Raw genomic sequence first — 23914 nt, 5'->3', positions numbered from 1 at the left:
CCCCTTGTCCAACTGCCGCTTATTTACTAAAAGCTCTTTTAAAAATTTCATTGCGTTTGGCATCTGTGATAGAGCTTCAATAAATGGTAAGTGAATGTGTAATTTTTTTAAGAGTTTAAGGAATTTACCAAATTGTTCATCTGAGCGGTCTTTCCTTGTCGCGTTGGGGTATGACACACGAGGTTTATATTCAACATTCACTGATTTGTTTTTATTATGACCTACCTCACCTTGGCCCCTGCTTACCATAGTTTCTTGCCTCGGTTCTGGCTCAGGCTCAACGAATCCTTCTTCATCTTGAACATTAATCGCGTTGAGTTGTTCCCTTAGGTTGGGTTCAGTATTACTTGGCAAGCTACCTTGTGGTCGTTCAGATATTAGTTTGGAAAGCTGGCCTATCTGAGTTTTGAGCCCTTAGATCGATGCTTGTTGATTTTTAAGTGTTGTCTCGGTGTTCTGGAAACAAATTTCTGACACAGATATAAACTTTGAGAGCATCTCTTCAAGGTTTGGCTTCTTTTCCTGTTAGTAGGGTGATTTTTGGTAGCTTGGAAGTGGTCTCTGATTTCCTTGGCATCCCCATGAGAAATTTGGGTGGTTCCTCCAACCTGTATTGTAAGTGTTACTATATGGATTGTTTTGAGATCAAGAATTATTACCCATGTAATTTAATTGCTCGTTATCCATGTTGTGGCCATAAGGCTGGTATTCTGAATTGCTTGATCCTCCTCCACTTGCTTCGCACTGCATTACTGGGTGAACCTTTGAAGAACTAAGAAAACCATCAATTTTCTTATTCAAGAGTTCTACCTGATTAGAAAGCATGGTGACCGAATCGATGTTATAAATACCAGCTGTTTTTGTTGGCTTTGTCCTCATGACTTGCCACTGATAGTTATTCAGTGACATCTTCTCTATAAACTCATAAGCATCTTCAGGTGTTTTATTATTGATGTTTCCGCCAGTAGCTGCATCAACCATTTGTCGAGTTGAAGGATTCAAGCCATTATGGAATGTTTGAACTTGAAGCCAAAGCGGTAACCCATGGTAAGGGCAACTTCTCAATAAGTCCTTGTATCTCTCCCAGGCATCGTAAAGAGTTTCTAAGTCTATTTGCACAAACGAAGAGATATCATTACATAATTTGGCCATTTTAGCCGGCGGGAAATATTTTAATAGAAATTGTTTGGTCATTTGTTCCCAAGTAGTGATTGACCGTCGTGGTAATGAGTTCAACCACTATTTAGCTTTGTTTCTCAATGAAAAAGGGAATAACCGAAGACGAATGGCATCATCAGAAACACCATTAATTTTAAATGTACCGCATAGTTCCAAGAAGTTTGCTATGTCAGCGTTGGGATCCTCATCCTGGAAACCATCAAACTGAACAAATTGTTGTATCATTTGAATAATGTTAGGTTTTAGTTCAAAAGTATTTGCAGCTATAGTAGGTCTAACTATGCTCGATTCAGTTCCTGTTAAAGAAGGTTTAGCATAATCATACATAGTGCGTGGAGCAAGATTTTGATTAACCGCAATTACAGGAGGTAGTTGATTGTCTTGGTTTTCATCCATCTCTTCAGTTGGGGGTTAAGTATCGTCCTCTTGCTTGTTCTCTGTGTATCTTAAGCCTCGCCTTATTCCTCTTTGGTTTCTACCAACTGTGCGATCGATTTCTTCGTCAAAAAGTAGTGGTCCTGATGGGTTTCTTCTAGTCATAAACTATAAAAACCTCCCAAGAGAAAGAAAAAGTAAATTAATAAATAATAATAATAAATTAAAATTAAATTGCAGGAAAAATAAATGGCTAAACTAATAAAAATTGAGCGTTCCTAATATCTTAGTTCCCCAGCAACGGCGCCAAAAACTTGATCGCGATTTTCGTGACAGGTAAGTTTTAAATATTTATAATTAATCGTTCTTGAAACTAATTATTATCGCGGTGCAGGCAAGTGTACCTATCGAACAATAGTATAGTTTTAGCAAGACCGAATTGTCGAACCCAAAGGAACTAAAAGTACTAGTAAAGTCTGTCTTTTTATTATCTAGACTAAGAATAAGGGGGTTTTGTTTTAACTAACTAATTAACTAATCTAAGAATTCACAGAGAATGGAATTGGGGGATTACTTTTGGAAAATGATTGAATTAAGACAATACATAAGAAAAAATCCACCTAGACTGTACTTGTTATTCTGACTCTGAATTGGACGATTTATTCATTTAACTTGTTCCGTAAAGATCCCTAAGTTATGTTATTATCCCTGTTCAAGACTAGTAACGTCTAATCCCTAGATTGAATAATTGAGACTTTTCTCTTATTAACACTCTAGGGTTGCACTAACTTGATCTATGGATCCCCTTATTAGGTTTCACGCTAATCTGGCTAAATCTTGTCACCCTATGTCTAGGCTCGCAAACAACTCCGCTTAATTATGACAAATGTACTCTTAGACAGGGTCTATTCCTCCTCTGAATAAGAGCTTATCTTGAATCAGTATCCTGGGATATCAAAACAAGAATTAAGAACACATAATGAAGAACAAGTGAAATATTTATCATACAATTCAGAAAATAATAACAAGATTCGTCTTAGGTTTCATTCCCCTTAGGTATTTAGGGGATTTAGTTCATAACTAAAAAGGAAAGCATCTTAGAAGAATAACGAATACAAAACATAGAGAAAACCCAAATCTCCTGAAAGGAAATTGAGGGGAGATTTTTAGTCTTGATGGTGACTCTGGCTTCTGAGATGGATCGATCGGCTTCCTTCGAGTAATTCCTTCCTTCCTCTCCGTGTCCTACTTTTTTCTCTTCTTTAAGGCGTATTTATAGACTTTATAATGCCTAAAAACCCTCAAAATTAGCCTTTTCTGAATTGGACTCAACTTGGGCTCGACAGGGACACACCCGTGTGAATCGTGCTTCGAATCTGCCAAATTGACATGGCCGTGTGGTCTGCCCGTGTGAGGAAGTCCAGGCCATGTTGATTTCGTACTTTGGCCCATTTTCTCCGTTTTTGGCCCGTTTCTCGTCCTTTTTGCTCTCCTATGCTCTTCTAAGTTTAAAACATGAAATTAAAGCATTAGGAGCATCAAATTTACCAATTTTAAGGGAAAATCATCCATAAATTGCGTTAAGCATGGGGTAAAAATATGTATATATTACGGTTTATCCGGGGGAGAGTTGTAATAGCCCGATTTAGACCCTAATCCAAACGGTGGTTTCAGGACCATGGATCCAAGTCTAAAAAATATTTAAAAATTATTTTCTGTGTTTATTTCGTGTGAATTTATATCTGTGAAATTTTCGTGATTTAATTTTGTTGTTTGAGTGACTAATTTAATAAAAAGGACTTAATCGCGTAAAAGGGAAATTTGGTGGTTATTTCTAAAAGGGGATTTAAATGCTAATGGCTTTCTAAAAGCGCAGATTAACTCCAGTCTCCTATCAGGTGTGTATTTCTCACTACTTTAGCTGTAGGATGGCTACTTCGAGCCGTGATGGGCCGAAAGGGGCCATGTGGGCCCAATGGGCCTATGGGCCCAATTGGATAAGTTGTTTGATTGTGTAGTAAATATTAGACTAGGCTAGGTACATCTCATATCTGTGGCTAGATTTGGGCTAAAAGGGCCACACGAGTGTGTGGACCCATTTGGGCCGAGAATAGGTGTAACACCCCTAACTCATGACCGTCGCCGGTGTCGGACACGAGGGGTTAACGGCCAAATCCTCTCAAGGTACCAACCAATTTGACATTACCGGTCAGGCCGGAAAACTGCATCACCGTCGCCTTAAAAATCATATCTCGAGTTTCAAAACTCGGAAACTGTTTTCATAAATTTTCCCTGAATTTAGACTCACATACCCATCCATGGATTTATTTTTAGAATTTTTGGTCAGGCCAATTGGTACAGTTTATTAGTTAAAGTCACCCATGTTACAGGGATCGACTGCTCTGACCTTCGCGTGTTACAACTTGAATATCTCTCTATACAGGGATTTAATACTGGTTCCGTTTGTTTCTAATGAAACTAGACTCAAAATAGAATCTGTACATATAAGGCATGACTCCTAATTCTTTCTGGATAATTTATAGTAAATTTTCAAAGTCGCGGCAGGGGACCCAGAAACCGTTCTGGCCCTGTCTCACGAGAACTTTAATATTTCTCAGTATACTGCTCATATGGTCGTTTCGTTTCGTCCATATAAAATAGATTCATCAAGGTTCAATTCCATAATTTACTCACTATTTAATTCTACTTCTACTATTTTTAGTGATTTTTCAATCTCATCTCACTGCTGCTGTCCGCAACAGTTACTGCAGTAGACTATGCCAATTTCATGAATCTTTCCTTGGCCTTAATCATCCATCATACATGACACAAATTATGGCCACCTTATCAAAATTAGAGTTTCTAAGACTCGTGGCTATAGGTTCTAGCATCCCACTCGACGACCACATAGGCCATTTTCACATGGCTTAAAGTTTACAACCCACAATTCGACAAAATATAATAGCCTATACATGCCAAATGTTCTTCAACAACGAAAACAATACCACAAGATTTCAGTCGGTGTGATGACTTCAACGACGGTCCCGATCACGCAAACAATACGAGTCCGAGAGACCTAAAATGGGTGACAAGAAAACACCGAGTGAGTTTACAACTCAGAAGTCATAAGCATTCATCAATCCATCGATAAAGTTACTACAACATGTACAACAAACGAGGCTAGGTACTCATCCATATCGATTCTATACCATAATACCTCGGACCTTTCGGTCCAATCTCGCACCAAGTCATACATCCACATTTCATATTCTACACAACAAGATAATCAAGCATTTTTACACATTAACTCATTTTCCAGCACAACCATACAATTTCAATCATCACATAGATTTAAGGCTTACCAATTCAACCCCAAGCATGAACGTATTCTCTATTCGTCATGAGCTCGAGGTACTTACCCGATCCGCTGTCCATACTCAATTCAATGGAGACACACCTCCATATATATAGAGTACGCACACACAGTGCTTACTACTCGATTTCGCACACTTAGTGCCACGTAATTTAAGCCCGCACACACAAGTGCCATACCCTCCGAGCTCGCATACCCAAAGGTCAGTATTTTTCCAGCTTGCACACATAGTGTCATATTTTTCCAGCATGCACACTTAGTGCCTTATATTTCCAGCACGCACACTTAGTGCCAATCTCGTCACCATACACACGTATTGCCCATACACACAAGGCTTAAGCAAACTTTCTACACATTCCACTATTTCTTTTACATTCAACAATTATCCTCACTCCATACACATACAATTTCATTTATACATATATAGCATTCCATTAAACACAATTTCATAGATTTTCCAATCATTTAAGCAATATCAAACATATGTGCTTAATGACTTACCTTGTGTTCGTAATTAATTCCAAGTCGGCTACTCGATGATCTTCGATTTCCCTTGTTGGATGCCTCCTTTAGGATCTTGAGCTTAAACAAATAAATTAGCTCATTCAACCGCTTTGGTACATATATTGGTATCCACATTTTAATGATCTATGACATACGGAACGACATGGTAAAATTTTTATCTTACTACCTTACGTTCTTAGCTATTCGCTAATAGCCTTATGCAATTACCATACCATCAATAATCCAATCATATTCATTACTCAAGTATAGTATTTTCACATTCGGCAATAGTATTACATACAATAGCCAATTCTTCTTACTTTGTATTTATGCATCTATTTGATCATTAGTTTAGTTCAAACACCCATACACCAAGATTTATCAAGTTTAGCATGAAACATAACCTTAATCCTCAATGACCACTATGGCCGAAAATCCTAGTCAACCCAAAATCACAATTTCTAACACATAATTGTTCATAACACAATTAAAGCATCCTCTCCATTCCAACACTTCAAGACACATACATTTCCCACAAATCTCCAACTTTACATTCGGCCTTAGTGTACATACACAAGCCGATTTTTTCTTCCTATCATCCAACCTAACTATATGAATATTTAACTAGCTCACACTTCACCCATCCACAATCACTCATTTAACACAAAGAAAATATTCAACTCTCTTCACTATCTACCATGGCCGAATACTTCATGCACCACCCAAATCCAAAATTTTAACATGGGCTAGTTAAAGAACTTAGTAATCAACTTACATTAAGCTGAAATTTCAAAATCTAACATGAATACTAACCTTGTTTTGAGCTTAAAGTTGACCGAAATCTCCCTCCCCTTTCTTTCTTCAATTCGCTAAGAGATAACCAAAGGAAATGAAGCTCTTTTTTTTCTTTCTTTGCTCTATTCACGGCAAGGGGGGCAACCACACACACACACACATTTTTTTTGTTTCTCTTCCTACAACCTTAATATTTTATCAATTTTGACATCAACCATTAACAAAACATGTTTATGACATGTTTTCTTTTGCCCATCATCCTTGTCATGGCGGCCACTAGGCTATCTTTAGGGAAATTTGACATGCAAATCCCTCATTTTCACAACATGCATTATTAGGCCACTTTGCATTTGCCTAGCACATTTCTAAATTTTTTCACACAAGTCCTTTCTAGTGAAATTCACCTTTATAACACTAAATCAAATCATCAAAAATGTCACACACAATTTAACACATATCATAGGCATCAAAATAAATTTTAAATTATTTTTATGCCTCGGTTTTGTGGTCCCGAAACCACATCCCGTCTAGGGTCAATTTTGGGCTGTCACAATAGGCTTTAGGCCCATTCATATTGTTATCCCTGTTTAGAATACTTTAATTTACCAAATTACCAAAATACCCTCAATTAGAAAAATTACCAAAACACCCCTGGTTTGTAAAATTACCAAAATACCCTTGGTTTGTAAAATTACCAAAATACCCCTGATTTGTGAAATTACTGAAATACCCTCGACCTGTAAAATTATTGAAATACCCTCGACTTGTAAAATTACCAAAGTACCCCCGATTTATAGAATTACCGTTTTACCTCGATTTACAAAATTATTGAAATACCCCTGTAGGGTAGAATTACTAAAATAACCCTGTAGGGTAGAATTACCAAAATGCCCTTGTAGGGTAGAAATATCGAAATACCCCTGTAGGGTAGAATTACCGAGATACCCTTGTAGGGTAAATTTACCATTTTGCCCTTAGGGTGTTAAATGACTGTTTTGCCCTTGTGGGCAAGTGACTGACTTGGACTGTGTGGTTGACGGATTTGATTGTGAATATATGTTGGTGATATGAATGACTTGACTGTGATTGTTTGATTCAAATATGGGCATGACATTTTGCATACATGACATGTTGCATGGGTTGGGATTTTGTATGGAGAAAGATTTGATCTGTTAGGATCGCATGGTTGCTTGACGACCGTGGATCCACCGAAGGCTTAAGAGCCGTATATTCGTACTGATTTGACAAGGTCGCACGGGTCGTCCGAGACGACTGTGGAACGATCGATGGCTGAGTGCCGATCATGTTACCGAAGGCTGTGTGCCAAACGTATTTACCTAAGGCTATGTGCCAATATATGATTATTGATGACTCTGTGACAATCGTATTTACTCAAGGTTGTGTGCCAACTATATTACCGTCACTGATGGCTATGTACCTAACATGATACAACTACCGATGGCTTAAAGCCAATTATTCTGATTATGGCTTTACGCCAACCTACATATGGCTTTGTGCCAACCTGATTATGGCTGTGTGCGGTTATTGTGGGTTTCGTATCGATATTGTGGGCTTCGTTCCAATTATAGACCCGTTATTGATGCCTTTGTACCACGTATTCTGTTAAGTGGCTTTGCCACATTATCTGATTCTGGTGGCTCTACCACAACATCTGTATTTGGTGACTCTGTCGCAATATCTGTTCTGGCAGCCATGCTACAAATCTTGTGGTGTGTAGCGGATGGGTGGGTCGAGTTGTCTCCCTACATGGTGTAAGGTTGGTAGGGGGTGTATATGGCTGGATTGGGTTGGGATTGCATTCACATTATGATTCTGATTTTGTTACCTAATACTGATTCTGATTTTGTCACCTAATACTAATTATGATTCTGATTTTGATTCTGTTACCTGATACTGATTCTGATTCTGTTACCTGATTCTGATTTTGATTCTCATTTTGATTTTAGTTCTGATAATATTTCTTATTCTGTAATGGGCTAAGGCCCATCTGGTACTGTCTGTTATAATGGGCTAAGGCCCAATTGATACTGAAACTGTAAGTAGGGCTGGGGCCAAACTTTTAATTCTTTTATATGATTGACTGTTCCTTTTATATAGTAAGGGATCTCACACTGAGTTTTTGTAAACTCACCCCGTTTATTAACCTTTCAGGTAATTTCTAGCTTTAGACGGATCGGAGCTGTAAGGGGCTCGGAGGAAGCCACACACACTATTTATGTTACAGTTTTGATTATTACTTTTAAATGTTTTTATGTGGGTTGTAGTAAGGCCGTTGTAATTTTATGGATTTGGAATTTTATTTATTGTTCTTATAATTGCTAGTATTAGAACACGGTTTTCCAAAGCAACTACTGTTGTTCAAAACATCACGTATCCGCAATTGTTTTTAAATTAAGCTACCATAATCGCCAAGATTTTTACAAAGTTGTTAAGAATGTTATTCAAATTGAGGTTTTCTAACAAGGTTTAAAAGGGTATAAGTTTTAATTATTAAGAAGGGTTTTTAATGGAAACATGGTTTTCGAAAAACACTTCAATGTGACACGCCAGATTCGAGCCAAACTTCCAGGCTGGGTTTGGGGTGTTACATGTATGGACACTAGGAATATTTAGCCAAACATGGGTATCTTGAAATTTTGAATATTTTGTGTTTTGTGAAATAGGGACTAAATTGTAAAAACTATAAATGTCAGGGGTAAAATGGTAATTTTCCCATTTAGGTGCTTTTGGACTAAATTGAATGAAAATATGTTTGAATGAGCTTAATTTGAATATGTTTAGATCAAGAACCAAAGAAATTGGATTTGGATTGGGGGAAAACAAAATTCATCGACTAGCTGTCTTGTTCCGTTTTGTATCGTCCGAGGTAAGTTTATAAGCAAATAGACATACTTAATTTTAATTAAATGCAAAGTATATATGCTGAATTGAAGTATATGAAATTATAAATGTAATAGCCGAATGTTGTTAAGCTTGGCAACTAAGTTATGACTTTGTTTCGATTGAGTTACGACGTCCGAAAGCCCTGTATGAGCCTTAGGAATAGTTAGGATACATATGTCATGACATAGGATTCCGATATATGTGTGCGAGGACCATGGAATTGATATGTGATTTCGATATGTGTTTATGAGTAAGACCCTGTCTGGGACAGTGGCATCGATTTGTGATTACATGTAAGACCATGTCTGGGATGTTGGCATTGTACGATTTGTGTGATTATCTGAGTGTCCTATCCAATTCTGAATGGTTCATCAGGCAAAGGTAAATCGAGTTCGAATGTGTTAATTGAGCTATATATATACCAGGTATGAACTAATATGTTACTTACTTGAGGTAAGTTAAGTAAACACCTTGACTATTTATTTTAAATCTTGTAAGGTGCAAATAAAGAAGAAAATGTGTATGCCATATGATGAGTTAGTATACCATGAATAACCCATATATATCTGTTTATATGATGAAGTATTTTTGGTTATATAATTAGTATATGTATATGAAATATTATTTCAATATTTGAAATTATGTACTTGAGTGAATATGTACTAAATTTTAATATGACTATTTGCCTTTAGAAGTTGATTACTAATGTTATAAGTGACCATATGAGTATTCGGCCAAGTAAGAATTATGTGTGTAAAATGTCATATTATGATTTTTAAACTTATTTAAATGGTATATGCATGCTTGATTATTTGGTGACTTTTTGGACCTGAAAGTTGAATCATATTGATTAATTAGTTATTGTGAGTATTCGGTCAAGGTAAACAAAAATGGTTTTTGGAAATGTATTTTTGTATATCATATGTGGGTTTAAGGTTAAGCATTGGTCTTGATAATATAATTCTGTTTAGTAAAATAGGTTGAATATATTATTGAGTTGTTTATTTGCTTATAGCTTACTAAGCTAAGATAGCTTACCTTGTGTATTTTTGTTACTTTATTTTATAGATTTTGGATTCAAGTTACAAGCTTGAGGATCGTCAGCAAAGTCCATCACACTATCAGCTGCTTCGGTATTTAAATAGTTGAACTTGAACTATGGCATGTATAGGCTAGATTCATTTGAAATATTAGATTTTGGTTGTGTATAATCTAGCCATGCGAAAATGGCTTAAGTGTTATGGTTGAGTTTGGTCTGATTAGGCTATGGTTTAAACTCGTTTTCAATTATTATGCTATGTGTCATGGAATGGAGGTAATTATGGTATGTGTTTTTGAGCATTAAATTTGATTATAGATCTTGGATGTGGTATGAATGCGGTTAGCTTAGATGTGTATTATACTAAGATAAAGTATGCATGCGAATTTTGCTTATTGTACTTAGTTTTGATCTAATATGTTTTTAGTAATAATGATTTATGAGATTGGTTTTGATAATTCAGTGATGGAAATTTTGGATAGGTGTGTGGATTAAATAATGTGAATCGGCTTTGCATGGTATTAAATAAGGGAAAATGTTCCATGATTGTTATTGTCATTTACTTGGTATGAATTCAATTATTTAAGTGTGGCCTTGGAACCTAGGGCAAATGCGCACTTGTATATAAACTTTAAAGCATGTTCGGTTATGTTATAAATAATTAAATTTGTATGTGTAATTATTTGCTAAATTATGAAATAATTTTTCAATTAGTTATATTATGAGCTTGTGCTGAAGTTGTTATTTGTGTCTGAAAATGATATAAGTAAAAATGTAGTAATGTGCTTGACCTTTATGTAGCATGTTGCATCTATTATATATTACTATTTATTTAACCGCAAGTATGACTTGCTATAAAGCTCTATTCAAAAATGATTAGACGCATTTACTTATACATATATATATGTTTGGATGGATTCATTAAATTTTATTAATGAAAAAATATGAATTTCATATAGACTAATAGAATAGTGCTGCATGTAGGAATATAAAGGTTAATAATGAAATTTATTTCCATTTATGTATAACCTATACAAGTGCACGACTTATTTAGGAATAGGTCTAATATTCAACAATAAAGACATTGCTGTGTCATATGTTCGGTATATGTGCATAAGTTGTATTGATGTATTATGAATTATATTTTATTTATACTATGTGATGAATGATATAATTTTAAGGTTTTGATATATGAATTGATTATAACTATTGATGTGATTAAAATATCGAGCTATAATTTATAATGATAATTGTATGATTTGTAATATGATCGGTAATGCCTCATGACCCTAATCCGATGACGGATACGGGTTCCATATATTACATGGGTAACGAGAACCAAAATCGAGGAGGGCAAGGAAGGCAATCCAACTTTTATAACCCATCGTTGCGAAACCACCCGAATTTTTCCTGGAGTAACCAATGGGCTGGAACCAGTAACAACTACGCCTAACCTAAACCGACCCAGCCGCCTAGTTTTTCTGAACAAGTCAAAAACTAGTTTAAGCTAAATCATCCAATAGCTTGGAGAATCTACTGGAGGCCTACATGGTGAAGAATGATGCCTTAATTCAAAGCCAAGCAGCTATATTGAAGAACTTGGAGAACCAGATGGGCCAGATTGCAACTGAACTCAGGAACCAACCACAAGGTGCTTTACCTAGTGATACGGAGAATCCAAGAAATTTGGGGAAAGAACATTGCAAAGTGTTAACATTGAGGAGTGGAAAGACAATAGAGCCCAACACCATAGAAGCTGAAAAGGAGCTAGCTGACACTCAAGACTCAGAGGAAGTTCAACTGAGTGTTGAAATTCCAGTTTCAACAGAACTAGAACCTGCAATATTTGATAAGGTAACCTCAGAACCACCTAATTTTGATCAACTAACAACTATGATAGATGCAGAATTCCCACCAAAGACAAATCAACCAGTACCAGTTCCATTAATGAAACCTTCACCACCCTACCCTCAAAGACTTCAGAAGTAGAAACAGGAAATTCAATTCAAGAAGTTCCTTGATGTACTCAAGCAACTTCATATCAATATCCCTTTGGTAGAAGCACTTGAACAAATGCCGAACTATGTCAAGTTTATGAAAGATATCCTGTCCAAGAAGTGAAGACTTGGAGAATTTGAGACTGTAGCTCTGACAAGGAATGCAGCGCATATCTTCAAGATAAACTACCCCCAAAGTTGAAGGATCTGGGATGTTTTACCATACCTTGCAACATTGGAGCAACATATTGTGGCAAGGCACTATGTGACTTGGGTGCATGTATAAACTTGATGCCTATGTTAATATTTAGAAAGTTGGGGATAGGTGAAGTTAGACCTACTACGGTTATACTTCAACTAGCAGATTGATCCCTAGCTCATCCAAAAAGAAAAATTGAGGATGGATTGGTAGGTGTAGATAAATTCATCTTTCCTGCTGACTTTGTGATTCTAGATTTTGAAGCAGACAAAGAAGTACCAATTATCCTAGGAAGACCATTCTTAGCAACTGGAAGGACCCTTATTGATGTGCAAAAGGGCGAGCTTACGATGCGTGTTCACGATGATCAGGTAACATTTAATGTTATTAAGTCTATGTGATTTCCTGACGCGGTTGATGATTGTTCTGCAGTATCTGACTTAGAGGATTTAATAGTGGAAAAGGAACTCAACTGTAACACCCCTTACCCATATCCAAGGTCGAAACAGAGTACGAGGTATTACAAGACTTAACAATACACATAGACGAAAACCGGGCCATAAAATTTCATTTAATTCAAAACTTTTCAAACACATGCATAACAAACAAAGCTAACTATATCATTACATCAAAGCATAGGACATGGCACGATTAATTAAACTTATAAACCATAATGGATAAGGACCACATCTCATGATTTTATATGATAACTCAATGCAGACTGATACGTATGGTCAAAATCATAATAAGAATACATATCACAAACCAACTTCCTATACATGCCACTCACTTGATATTTCTAATATTTGAATTAATTTTCCCAAAAATGATAGTTTGATAGTGTGATTTTGCCTCCGACGATCTCCAACCCTGAGCTGACTTGCCAATACTAAAGAAATGGAAAGAATGGGTAAGCTTTATGCTTAGTAAGTTCATATGAAAATAATAAGCAATTACTACCATGCTTTTCAAGATAAAACACTATAATTGTACAATTACACATATATTCAGGACAGGCTATTTTCTGGAGTCCCGGTGTTAAAAAAAATCATATCTCAAGTTACAAAACTCAAAATCAAATTCTGTAAATTTTATATGAAACTAGACTCATATGTGTACTTAGTATTTGTTTTCTAGAATTCTTGGTTGGGCCATTTAGTACAGTTTATTAGTTAAAGTCTCCCCTGTTTCAGGGTATGACTACTCTGACCCCTGTGCACTTGAACCGAATTTCTCCCTGTACAGAATTCCAACGACCATGCCGTTTGTTTCCCTTAAAATTAGATTCAATAAGGAATCCATGCATGTAAGGTATGACTCTCAATAATTTTTTTACAATTTATGGTGAATTTCTAAAGTCAGAACAGGGGATCTCAAATTCATTCAGACCCTGTTTCACAAGAATTCAAATATCACACAATATAGAATTCTTTTGCTTCCCCTGTTTCTTTCATGTGAAAATATACTCATTAAGCTTTATTTTCATAATTTTTTTTTTAAATTTAATTCAACTTACACAATTTTTAGTGAATTTTCAAAGTCAAGCACTGCTGCTGTCTAATACTGTTTTACTACTAAAGTTCACTTTTACACAATTTCACTTAATCCATTCCATTTTACCGAGGTTCGCTCAAATATTGAGCATATTGCTCATAAATTCAAATAAACATATACTTGGACTTGCTCATCACATAATCACTTTCACATGTATTTTCATTTAATCGATTTCTCGTTGAACTCATCTGAATAATAACAGATACACAATTGCCTGCACATTTTCCCATTTCCACACTTGTAGCCGAAGCAATCTGGTACGCATAGTAGCCTACACTTAGTACTACACATGCGACCAACAGTCTGGTACACGTAGTAGCCTACACTTAGTACTACATACGTGACCTCACCATATAATACATGTAGTAGCCTACACTTAGTACTACACACGTGATCACAGTTTTCGGGTACGCATAGTAGCCTGCACTTAGTACTACACATGCGACCTCACAATAGATCATTCGTATTGTTTTTATTCCGAAGGTTAAATCGGGAAATTCCTCACTTTTCAACATTTTACTAAATTGTCCATAATCAATTTAAATTCATATTTACATCAAATAACCATTTGATAGGCAGCCACATTTCATATGATATCAAAATATAATAACATAAAAAGAATCGATAGATTATTTATGTACGAATTTACTCGAAGTGTCAATCTCACTATCCATAGTACCAATTGTCCATTCATAGTATAATAAGACACAACTCAAATATCAAATCAGATTTTAAGAATTTACATAACATATATCACATATTTCATATATCACTTGTCATGTATCTTCATTTTCTTGCATTTCATGTAACATTCTTTCATGTCATATTTCCACATCATAAACACCATTCCATCAACTTTTCCAATACATTAAATCATAAAATATATGCAATAATAGTAAGAAATATAATTCAAACATAACATTGCATTATTATTATCATACTAACTTACCTCGATCCAGAAACAGCAATTTACCATTTTAGTCCATAACCTTGTATTTTCCTAATTTAAGCCCGAATCTTGATTCCCTTCATCTATAATATCAAATTTAGCCTAATAATTAGTCACATTATTCATACGGGTCCAAAAATCATATTTTTAAAAATTTTCATTTTGACCCCTAAACTTTTGCATATTTTCACTTTTGCCCCAAGGTTCGAAAATTAAAATTCATCCTATTTTCTTATGTTTTATGACATGATGATCATTTTTCCCTTCTATGGCAACATCAAATTCTCACTCTAACATGTACTTATGACTATTAGGTATTTTTACCGATTAAGCCCTTTTGCTCGTTTTCACTTAAAACCGCGTAGCACAAGTTGTCTAACATAATTTAAAACCTCATATTCCATCATAAAACACCAAAATACACAAATTTCACCTATGAGTATTTTTCCAAATATGAACCCTAGGATGAATTATTGCTAGCATAAGCTAAATCAAGTTACCGGGACTCTAAAAACGTAAAAATCATTAAAAACGAGGCTAGAATGGACTTACAATTGAGCTTGTAAGCTTGGAAACCCTATCCATATAGTCTCCATTGGTATACAAGTCCATGGTGAAGAAGATGAGCAAAATTGGCTTTTAATTTTGTATTTTAATTCATTTTACCCCTAAATGACCAAAATGCCCTTACTACTAAACTTCCCAAAAATTCCATTCATGTCCAATATTTGTCCATAAACTTTGAAATTGGTCAAATTGCTATTTAAGTTCTCCTAATTAATATTTCAAAGCAATTTCATACTAGAAACTTCTAGAATGCAAGTTTTACAACTTATTCAATTTAGTCCCTAACTTCAAATTAAGCACTTTATGCATAGAATTTCTTCACGAAATTTTCACACAATCATGCAATCATATCATAGACCTAAAAATAATCATAAAATAATTATTTCTATCTTAGATTTGTGGTCACAAAACCACTATTCTGATTAGGCCCTAATTCGGGATATTACATCAACTCTGTTGAGGATTCACTCGAAAGAATTTTCACATCGGACCCCCCAAATGATGATGAGGAGGATGAGTACTTAGCTTTGCTGGAGGCTAATCAAAGGGGATTTAATCTGCAATCTCGTTTTGAATCTTTGGAGTTAGAAAAGAGGGAGTATGCCCAACCAAAAGCGTCAATTGAGGAACCACCTAAATTAGAACTCAAAGTATTACATTCACATTTAAAATACATTTATTTAGGTAATGCTTCTACTCAGCCTATGATTGTTTCAGCAGAATTGACTATTGAGCAAGAAGAGAAACTTATCTTAGTCTTGAAACAATTCAAGAAGGCTATCGGATGGACCATAGCCGATATTTGCGTTATTAGTCCATCTGCATGCATGCACAAGATTATCTTGGAAGATGGCAAAAAAGGGACGATTGATGGACAACGAAGACTGGCCCCATCATGAAGGTCGTTGTGAAAAAAGGAGATTATCAAGTGGTTAGATGCGGGTATATTTATCCCATCTCAGATAGTTCGTGAGTAAGTCCAGTCCAGTGTGTGCCAAAGAAGGGAGGTATCACAGTCGTAGAGAATGAGAATAACGAGTTGATACCAACTAGAACAGTTACGGGATGGAGGATTTGCATCAATTATCAGAAGCTGAACAAGGCGGCTAGGAAAGATCACTTTCTTCTGTTGTTCTTGGACTAGATAGTGGATAAACTCGCTGGGTGAGACTATTACTGTTTTCTCAATGGATATTCATAATCAAATTACAGTCGCACCGTAAGATCAACACAAGACGATGTTCACCTACCCGTACGGTACATTTGCATTTATATGCATGCCATTTGGTTAATGTAATGCACCTACTACATTTCAAAGATGTATGATGTCTATTTTTACTGACATGGTTGAGAAGTGCTTGGAAGTTTTTATGGATGACTTTTTAGTATTCGGAGATACTTACGATGACTGCTTAGCCAATCTAGCTAAGGTACTAAAGTGATGCGAAGAAACGAACCTCGTACTTAACTGGGAGAAGAGCCATTTCATGGTACGAGAAGGAATTATTCTAGGGCATCGAATAACGAGACATGGGGTCAAGGTAGATAAAGCGAAGGTAGATGTTATTGAGAAGCTTCCACCGCCAGCATCTGTAAAGGGTGTTAGGAGCTTTTTGGGCCACGCCGATTTCTATCGAAAATTTATCAAGGACTTCTCCAAAATTGCCAAACCCTTATTGAAATTATTGGAGAAGGACACGACGTTCAAGTTCGATGATGAATGTTTAAGAGCTTTCAAGGATTTGAAGAGTCGATTAGTTATGACACCCATAATCGTCATACCAGACTGGGATTTGCTATTTGAATTGATGTGAGATGCAAGCGACTTCGCGATATGAGCTGTCATGGGCCAGCGAAGGAACAAAGTTTTCATCCCATCTACTATGCAAGCCAGACTCTTACAGGAGCTCAACTAAACTATACAGTAACAGAAAAATAGTTACTATTGTATTTGTTTTTGACAAGTTTTGATCTTATCTTGTAGGTATCAAAGTGACTGTCTATACGGACCACTCGGTAATTAAGTACTTACTTACCAAGAAAGATACTAAGCCGAGACTAATCCAGTGGGTGCTTCTACTTCAAGAGTTCGATCTAGAAGTTCAAGATCGAAAGGGAGTAGAAAACCAAGTAGCAGATCACTTGTCCAGATTGGAGCCGCAAAAAGGGAATTCTCCTATTATACCAATTTAGGAAACATTTCTAGATGAACACATACTAAAGGTAAGTCATGTCCATAATACCCCTTGGTTTGCTGATATTGCTAATTATTTAGCTTGTGGTTTGATGCCAATTGATAAGATGTATCAACAAAGGATAAAGTTTCTTCATGATGTGAAGTACTTTTTCTGGGAAGAACCATATTTGTTTAAAAAGTGTACAGATCAGATGATTAGGAGATGCGTGGCAGAAGATGAAGTACAAAAGATTTTATACCGTTGTCACTCAGCTCCGAGTAGGGGACACTTCGGAGGTACTCATACGATGACCAAAGTATTGCAAGCTGGATTCTTTAGGCCAACACTATTCAAGGATGCATATGCGTACGGAAAGAGCTGTGACCGATGTTAAAGGGTCGAAAATGTCACCAATAAAAATGAGATGCTTCAAACAAACATCATTGAGGTAGAATTGTTCGATGTATGGGGATTGACTTTCTTGGTCCTTTCCCTCTGTCTTTTGGTTACAAGTATATATTGGTAGCAGTAGACTATGTGTCCAAGTGGGTCGAGGCTAAAGCTTATCCGACAAACGATGCGAAGGTTGTAATGATGTTCTTGCTGAAACACGTGTTCACAAGGTTTGGAACCCCAAGAGCTATTATTAGTGATGAAGGGTCCCACTTTGTGAACAAGTGGTTAAAATGGCTATTAGACAAGCACAGAGTGAAATACAAGGTTGAAACAGCTTACTATCCATAGACAAATGGGCAAGCTGAACTGGCAAATAAGGAGATCAAAGGCATACTTGAGAAGGTAGTTTGCCCGAACCAACAAGATTGGTCCAAAAGGCTAGATAATGCTTTGTGGGCTTACAAAACAGCATGCAAGACACCTTTAGGGATGTCACCTTACAGGTTTGTCTTTGGGAAAGCATGTCATCTAACCTTGGAGTTGGAGCACAAAGCTTACTGGGCCCTTCAATAGCTTAATTTAGATCCTAAGCTCGCGAAAGAGAAGCGGATGTTCCAACTTAATGAGTTAGAAGAGTTTTTAATGTTCTCATATGAAAATCCAAAATTACTTAAAGAAACACTCAAGAAATGGCATGACAAACACATTCGAGTTCGAGAATTTGAAGCAGGTCAGCAAGTCTTGTTGTTCAATTCCAGATTAAGGTTCTTTCCAGGTAAGTTAAAGTCACGTTGGTCCGGTCCATTTATGATTCATCAAGTCTATCCATATGGAGTTGTTGAACCCAATGTAAGGGAGGTAATTTCGGAGTTAATGCCCAGGGCCTGAAACATTATTGGGGAGATAAAATTGAACAGGATAAAATCTCGTTCATTTTATCGGATATATTTTTGAATAAATGATTTAGGGTATATTTTCGGGTATAGTATATTTAAATAAATTATGTCTAGGAGATTGGAACTTAAGCGGGACCGCTTGTGACCCCTCTAATCTTTCTTGGGAATTTATTTTGACATAATTTCCTAAGAAATTATTCCCTAAATGGAAAAATAAATTTTTAGTTTTTCAAGTAAAAGGGTCAATTTTGATCCACATTTTAATTTGCAACTCAATTTTAAATTTTCATTAAGTCTAGGGACTTAATTGAATTATTTCTAAAATTTGATTGTTGTTTATGTAAATAATAAAAACTAGGTGCTTCTCCTTATAAATATTTTCAAAAGCATCTAGAATAAATATTTTTAATATTATTTATTAATTTGATAAAGCTTAATATATAATTATATCTAGAATACTACAAATCTTATTTTTCCATCTATAAATACCATCAACCTTTCTCCCTCCATTCGTTCATCTTCAAAACCCCAAAACACCAAACCCCTAAGTGCCGCAAGCCTAGCCCATCTTACTAACTAGCACAGGCCTAGCAACCGTCGCACGTCCAGCTCCATCGTGCGCCTATTGCTCTAGCCCTAGGTTGCACCAAGTGCTCATCCGCGCGCGCCTACTACTTTTGCCCAGCAACTGTCCAGGCTGAGTCCTGCACTAGGCTTCCATCCGCGACGCCATCGCTCCAGCCACAACGCAAGCGCCCAGTATTAGTGCCCATGCTGTGCCCATCGCCAAGGCCCGTCTCAGTATTGCTTGCTCCCACACGCACCATCCGTCCAAGCACCTAGCCACCTTGCACACCAAGCCCTTTAGCCAAGCCTTCCAACCCTTTTTTTAAATTGCCATCTTTTTCTCCATAATTAATAATTTTTATTAAATTTTTGAGAAAATAATTTTTCCATCTTATGATCAGGTTAAACATGCCTCGCAAGAGAACTCGTGCTTTTGCTCAAATTGATGAAACACAAAACAAGTTCCACTGTGAAGAAGCCAAAGTGAGATACGAAAGTATCTTAAAAAATCAACAAATGCATCCAGAAAAAGGCTTTACATTAAAGAAAAGCAACTACAGAGACTTTATGGCACGTATTCGTCAAGTTGTTGAAACCCTCAATTGGGAACTGTTTTGTGAAAAGAGACCTAGTGTGGATGAGGAGCTAGTTCGTGAGTTCTATGTGAATTTAACTTCAAGCAAGATGACAGAAGTTGCAGTTCGTGGAATCAAGGTACTAATAAATTCAAACGCTATTAATGAGTTCTTTGAATTACCTGATTTCGAAAACGATGGATATTCCACATTAATGAGCAATATCAAGCCTGAGAATTTGCAAGAAATTCTCGAGGAACTGACAGTTCAGGGTTCTACATGGACTGTGTCAAAACAAGGAATCAACACTTGTCAAAGAGAATATTTGATGCCACTCGCGAAAGTATGATTTCACTTTATCCGATTCAACCTTATGCCTAGCTCACATGGGACTACAATCTCGTTAGAGCGAATGGTCTTATTGTACTCGATCCTAGCTGGTAAGCCATTGATGTAGGAAAGATCATCTTGAGGGAAATACAAAATTCTGCCGTTAAACGCTCTGGACCTGCTCACTTCCCGTTTACAATAACAATTCTATGCTTAAAAGCTGAAATTCTTGCAAATGTAAGGAAGACAGGGTATAGCCAAGGCACAATCACAGATTGAGACCTCTACCGAATAGCTGGAGACTCAGTTCTACAGCAACGAGTTGAAGGAAGTGAGGAACCTGAGGACCCTGATGAAGAAGACGATCCCACGATACAATCATTTGAAGTCCCTGATAAGGTAGAATCAGTGGAGCCAGAAGCTGAACCTGATGTTGAAACTTCAATATTTAGAGCTCAACCAACTAGCCCAGACCTTTGAGATGAGCAATCAAAATTAATGGACTTAATGCAACATATGCAATGGCAGCAACAAGCCTACTAGAGATACTAAAAAATAAGGGATGACTCGATGAGAAGTGCTTTTAAGAAAATATACAATTACCCGTTTATTTTTGTGCCTGAGTTCCCAGATTTCATATTTGAACCATGGAGTCCATTATCAAAGAAGGAGAGAAGCAATTCATGCAAAGGCAATAAAGATGGAGCAAAAGATGAGTCCAATTCGGAAAGATCTGTAACATCCCGATTTTGGGCTTAGTTGGAACAGTGGTTTTGGGACCACAAATCCAATAAGGAAATTTTCATTTTTATTATATTTTTATGGTTTACGATTTCACTAAATGATTTCGTGAAATTTCGTTCGAAATTTTTGACGTTTGGGCACTCAATTTAGTAAAAAGGACTAAATTGTAAAAAGTGCAAAAGTTGAGTTTTACATGTTCGAGGTGTCTAATTGTCATAAAATTTTAAATAGGAGGTCCTTAAATGATAATTAAACCATTGTATAACTTGTTGGACAAAAATAGCCTTGTTTGGGTAAAATTTGAAAGAATAGTAAAAATGGCATTTTGGTCATTTAATGGTAAAATGAATTAAAAGAAAAATTTTAAACCCAAAATGTGTTCCTTTCTTCTTGCTACAGCAGAATGTATCAAGAGTACCCATCCTTAGGGTTTGGCCAAGCTTCCAAGCTTAATAATCAAGAAAATTGAGATTTGGGCTTAAATCGAGAAAATACAAGGTTATGGACTAGGATGGTAAATTGCCATTTCTGGATCCGAGGTAAGTTTGTACGTAAATAATTTATCGATTCTTTTTATTTTATTATATTTTGTTATCATATGAAATGTGGCTGCCTATAGAATGATTATTTTTTGTAAATTGCAAATTGAAAAAGGACTATGAATAAATTGTAACATGTTGGAAAGTGAGGAATTTCCCGGTTGAGCCTTCAGAATAGAAACGATATGAATGATCTATTGTGAGGTCACGCATGTAGTACTAAGTGCAGGCTACTACATGTACCGGATTATTGGTCGTGTAATAGCCCAAAATTGGGTCAGTTGGAACAGAGGTTTCATGACCACAAAATCTGAGATAAAAATAATTATTTTATGATTATTTTGAGGTCTATGATATGATTGCATGATTGTGTGAAAATTTTGTGAAGAAATTCTATGCATAAAATGCTCAATTTGAAGTTAGGGACTAAATCGAATAAGTTGCAAAACTTGTATTCTAGAAGTTTCTAGTATGAAATTGCTTTGAAATATTAATTAGGAGGTCTTAAATAGAAATTTGACCAATTTCTAAGTGATGGAAAAAAATTGGACATGGATGGAATTTTTGGAAGTTTAGTAAGGAAGGGCATTTTGGTCATTTGGTAATTAAAAGAAATAAAAAGGGAAAATAAAGCCAAAATTTACTCATCTTTTTCATAGAGACCAAAATTAGCATGGGGGAAACCATGGCTAGGGTTTTCAAACTTTCCAAGCTCAATAGTAAGTTTGTTCTAACCCCGTTTTTCAAGTTCTTTACGTTTTTGGAATCCCGGTAATTTGATTAAGCTTATTCTAGCAATAATTTAAGCTAGGGTTCATATTTGGAAAAATACCCATAGGTGAAATGTGTTTATTTTGCTGTTTTATGATAGAATATGAGGTTTTAAATTATGTTAGACAACTTGTGCTACTCGGTTTTGAGTGAAAATGAGTAAAAGGGCTTAATCGGTAAAAATACCTAATAGTCATAAGTATATGTTAGAGTGAGAATTTGATGTTGACATAGAAGGGAAAAGTGATCAGAATGTCATAAAACATAAGAATAAGGGATGAAGTTTAATTCCCGAGCCTAGGGGCAAAAGTGTAAATATGCAAAAGTTTAGGGGCAAAATTTTAATTTTTCCAAAGATTGAGTTAAGGACTGTTTTGAACATTACTTTAATTAAATAAGTAAAATATGATGTTTTAGATCCCGGAAAATGAGATTTGAACCTAGAATGAGAGAAAAATCAAAAAATTGGGAAAGTTGGTAAAATGATTGTTTTAGTATCGAGGTAAGTTCATATGTATAATAAGCATTAATTTATGCATGTTTCAATGTAAAATTGATATATTTATTATAATTTTCAAGGTGTTGAAAGTATGTAAGTTGGTATGATAATAATACAACAATAATGTCAGAATTTATATTTGAAAGTTAAATTTAGTGAATTAATTGAATTATGTTAAATTAAATGATTATGGTGCCAAGTTTATGAAATTTAAAATATGTCTATGGTACATGAAGTGCATTGAATTATCATACATATATGTGATTTCTATGATTATGGATATTATGGGAAATTGTAAGTTCATATGATTTTAATAAGGCAATGTGTAATTTAATGTTATTGCCTTGATATTAAATGAGATGTAAGTTTATATGTAAGTAATACATCAATATTACTTGTATTATGATATTTTATAATAATATTGGAAATATGTTTGTGGATAATTACTTGATTGGTGACATTGTTGGAAAAGAGAGAAATCCTGTTGAGCTTTGGAAAGATTGGATGATCTGAGATAGTATGTAGCTAGGTCACATGTATGGTGCTTGAGTGCACATCATGTGTACAAGAGAGCTACAAGACATTATGATGTAGCTAGGTCGCATGGGTGATACTATGTGTACACCATATAGACAAGAGAGCTACGGGATATATGTAGCTAGGTCGCATGCGTGGCTCCAGGTGAAGGACACCATGTAGACAAGAGAGCTACGAGATAAATTGGCTAGGTCACATGGGTGGTACTGAGTGTTCACCATGTGTACAAGAGAGCTGAACTCTATGATGGGTGGAGCTATGTGCTAAAACCACCAAGCATCGAGGATTGATCCGAAGTGTTCAACGGGAGACTCTCTATGTATTACTTTGTGAGTTTTGTGATGAATAAGTGCATGAACTTGGTTATGTGAATGATGTGTTCATTAAGTGACCAGGATGTGGTAAGGTTATAAACAAGTAAGTTATACATGAGGATGATTTTATGGTG

At 35.8% G+C, this 23914-nt stretch overlaps 1 non-coding gene across 1 annotated transcript; it reads left to right on the top strand.

Annotated features, from left to right (window-relative positions):
• The first annotated feature begins 1039 nt into the window (after window positions 1-1039).
• LOC128292062 (small nucleolar RNA R71) lies at window positions 1040-1146 on the top strand. Its single transcript, XR_008282047.1, has one exon. It is a non-coding gene; the product is annotated as a small nucleolar RNA R71 (small nucleolar RNA).
• The last annotated feature ends 22768 nt before the right edge of the window (window positions 1147-23914 follow it).

Source organism: Gossypium arboreum, chromosome 4, assembly GCF_025698485.1.
Source record: "Gossypium arboreum isolate Shixiya-1 chromosome 4, ASM2569848v2, whole genome shotgun sequence".
NCBI lineage: Eukaryota > Viridiplantae > Streptophyta > Magnoliopsida > Malvales > Malvaceae > Gossypium > Gossypium arboreum.
The sequence above is the reverse complement of the archived record's forward strand: the minus strand, read 5'-3'. Positions and strand labels throughout refer to the sequence as shown.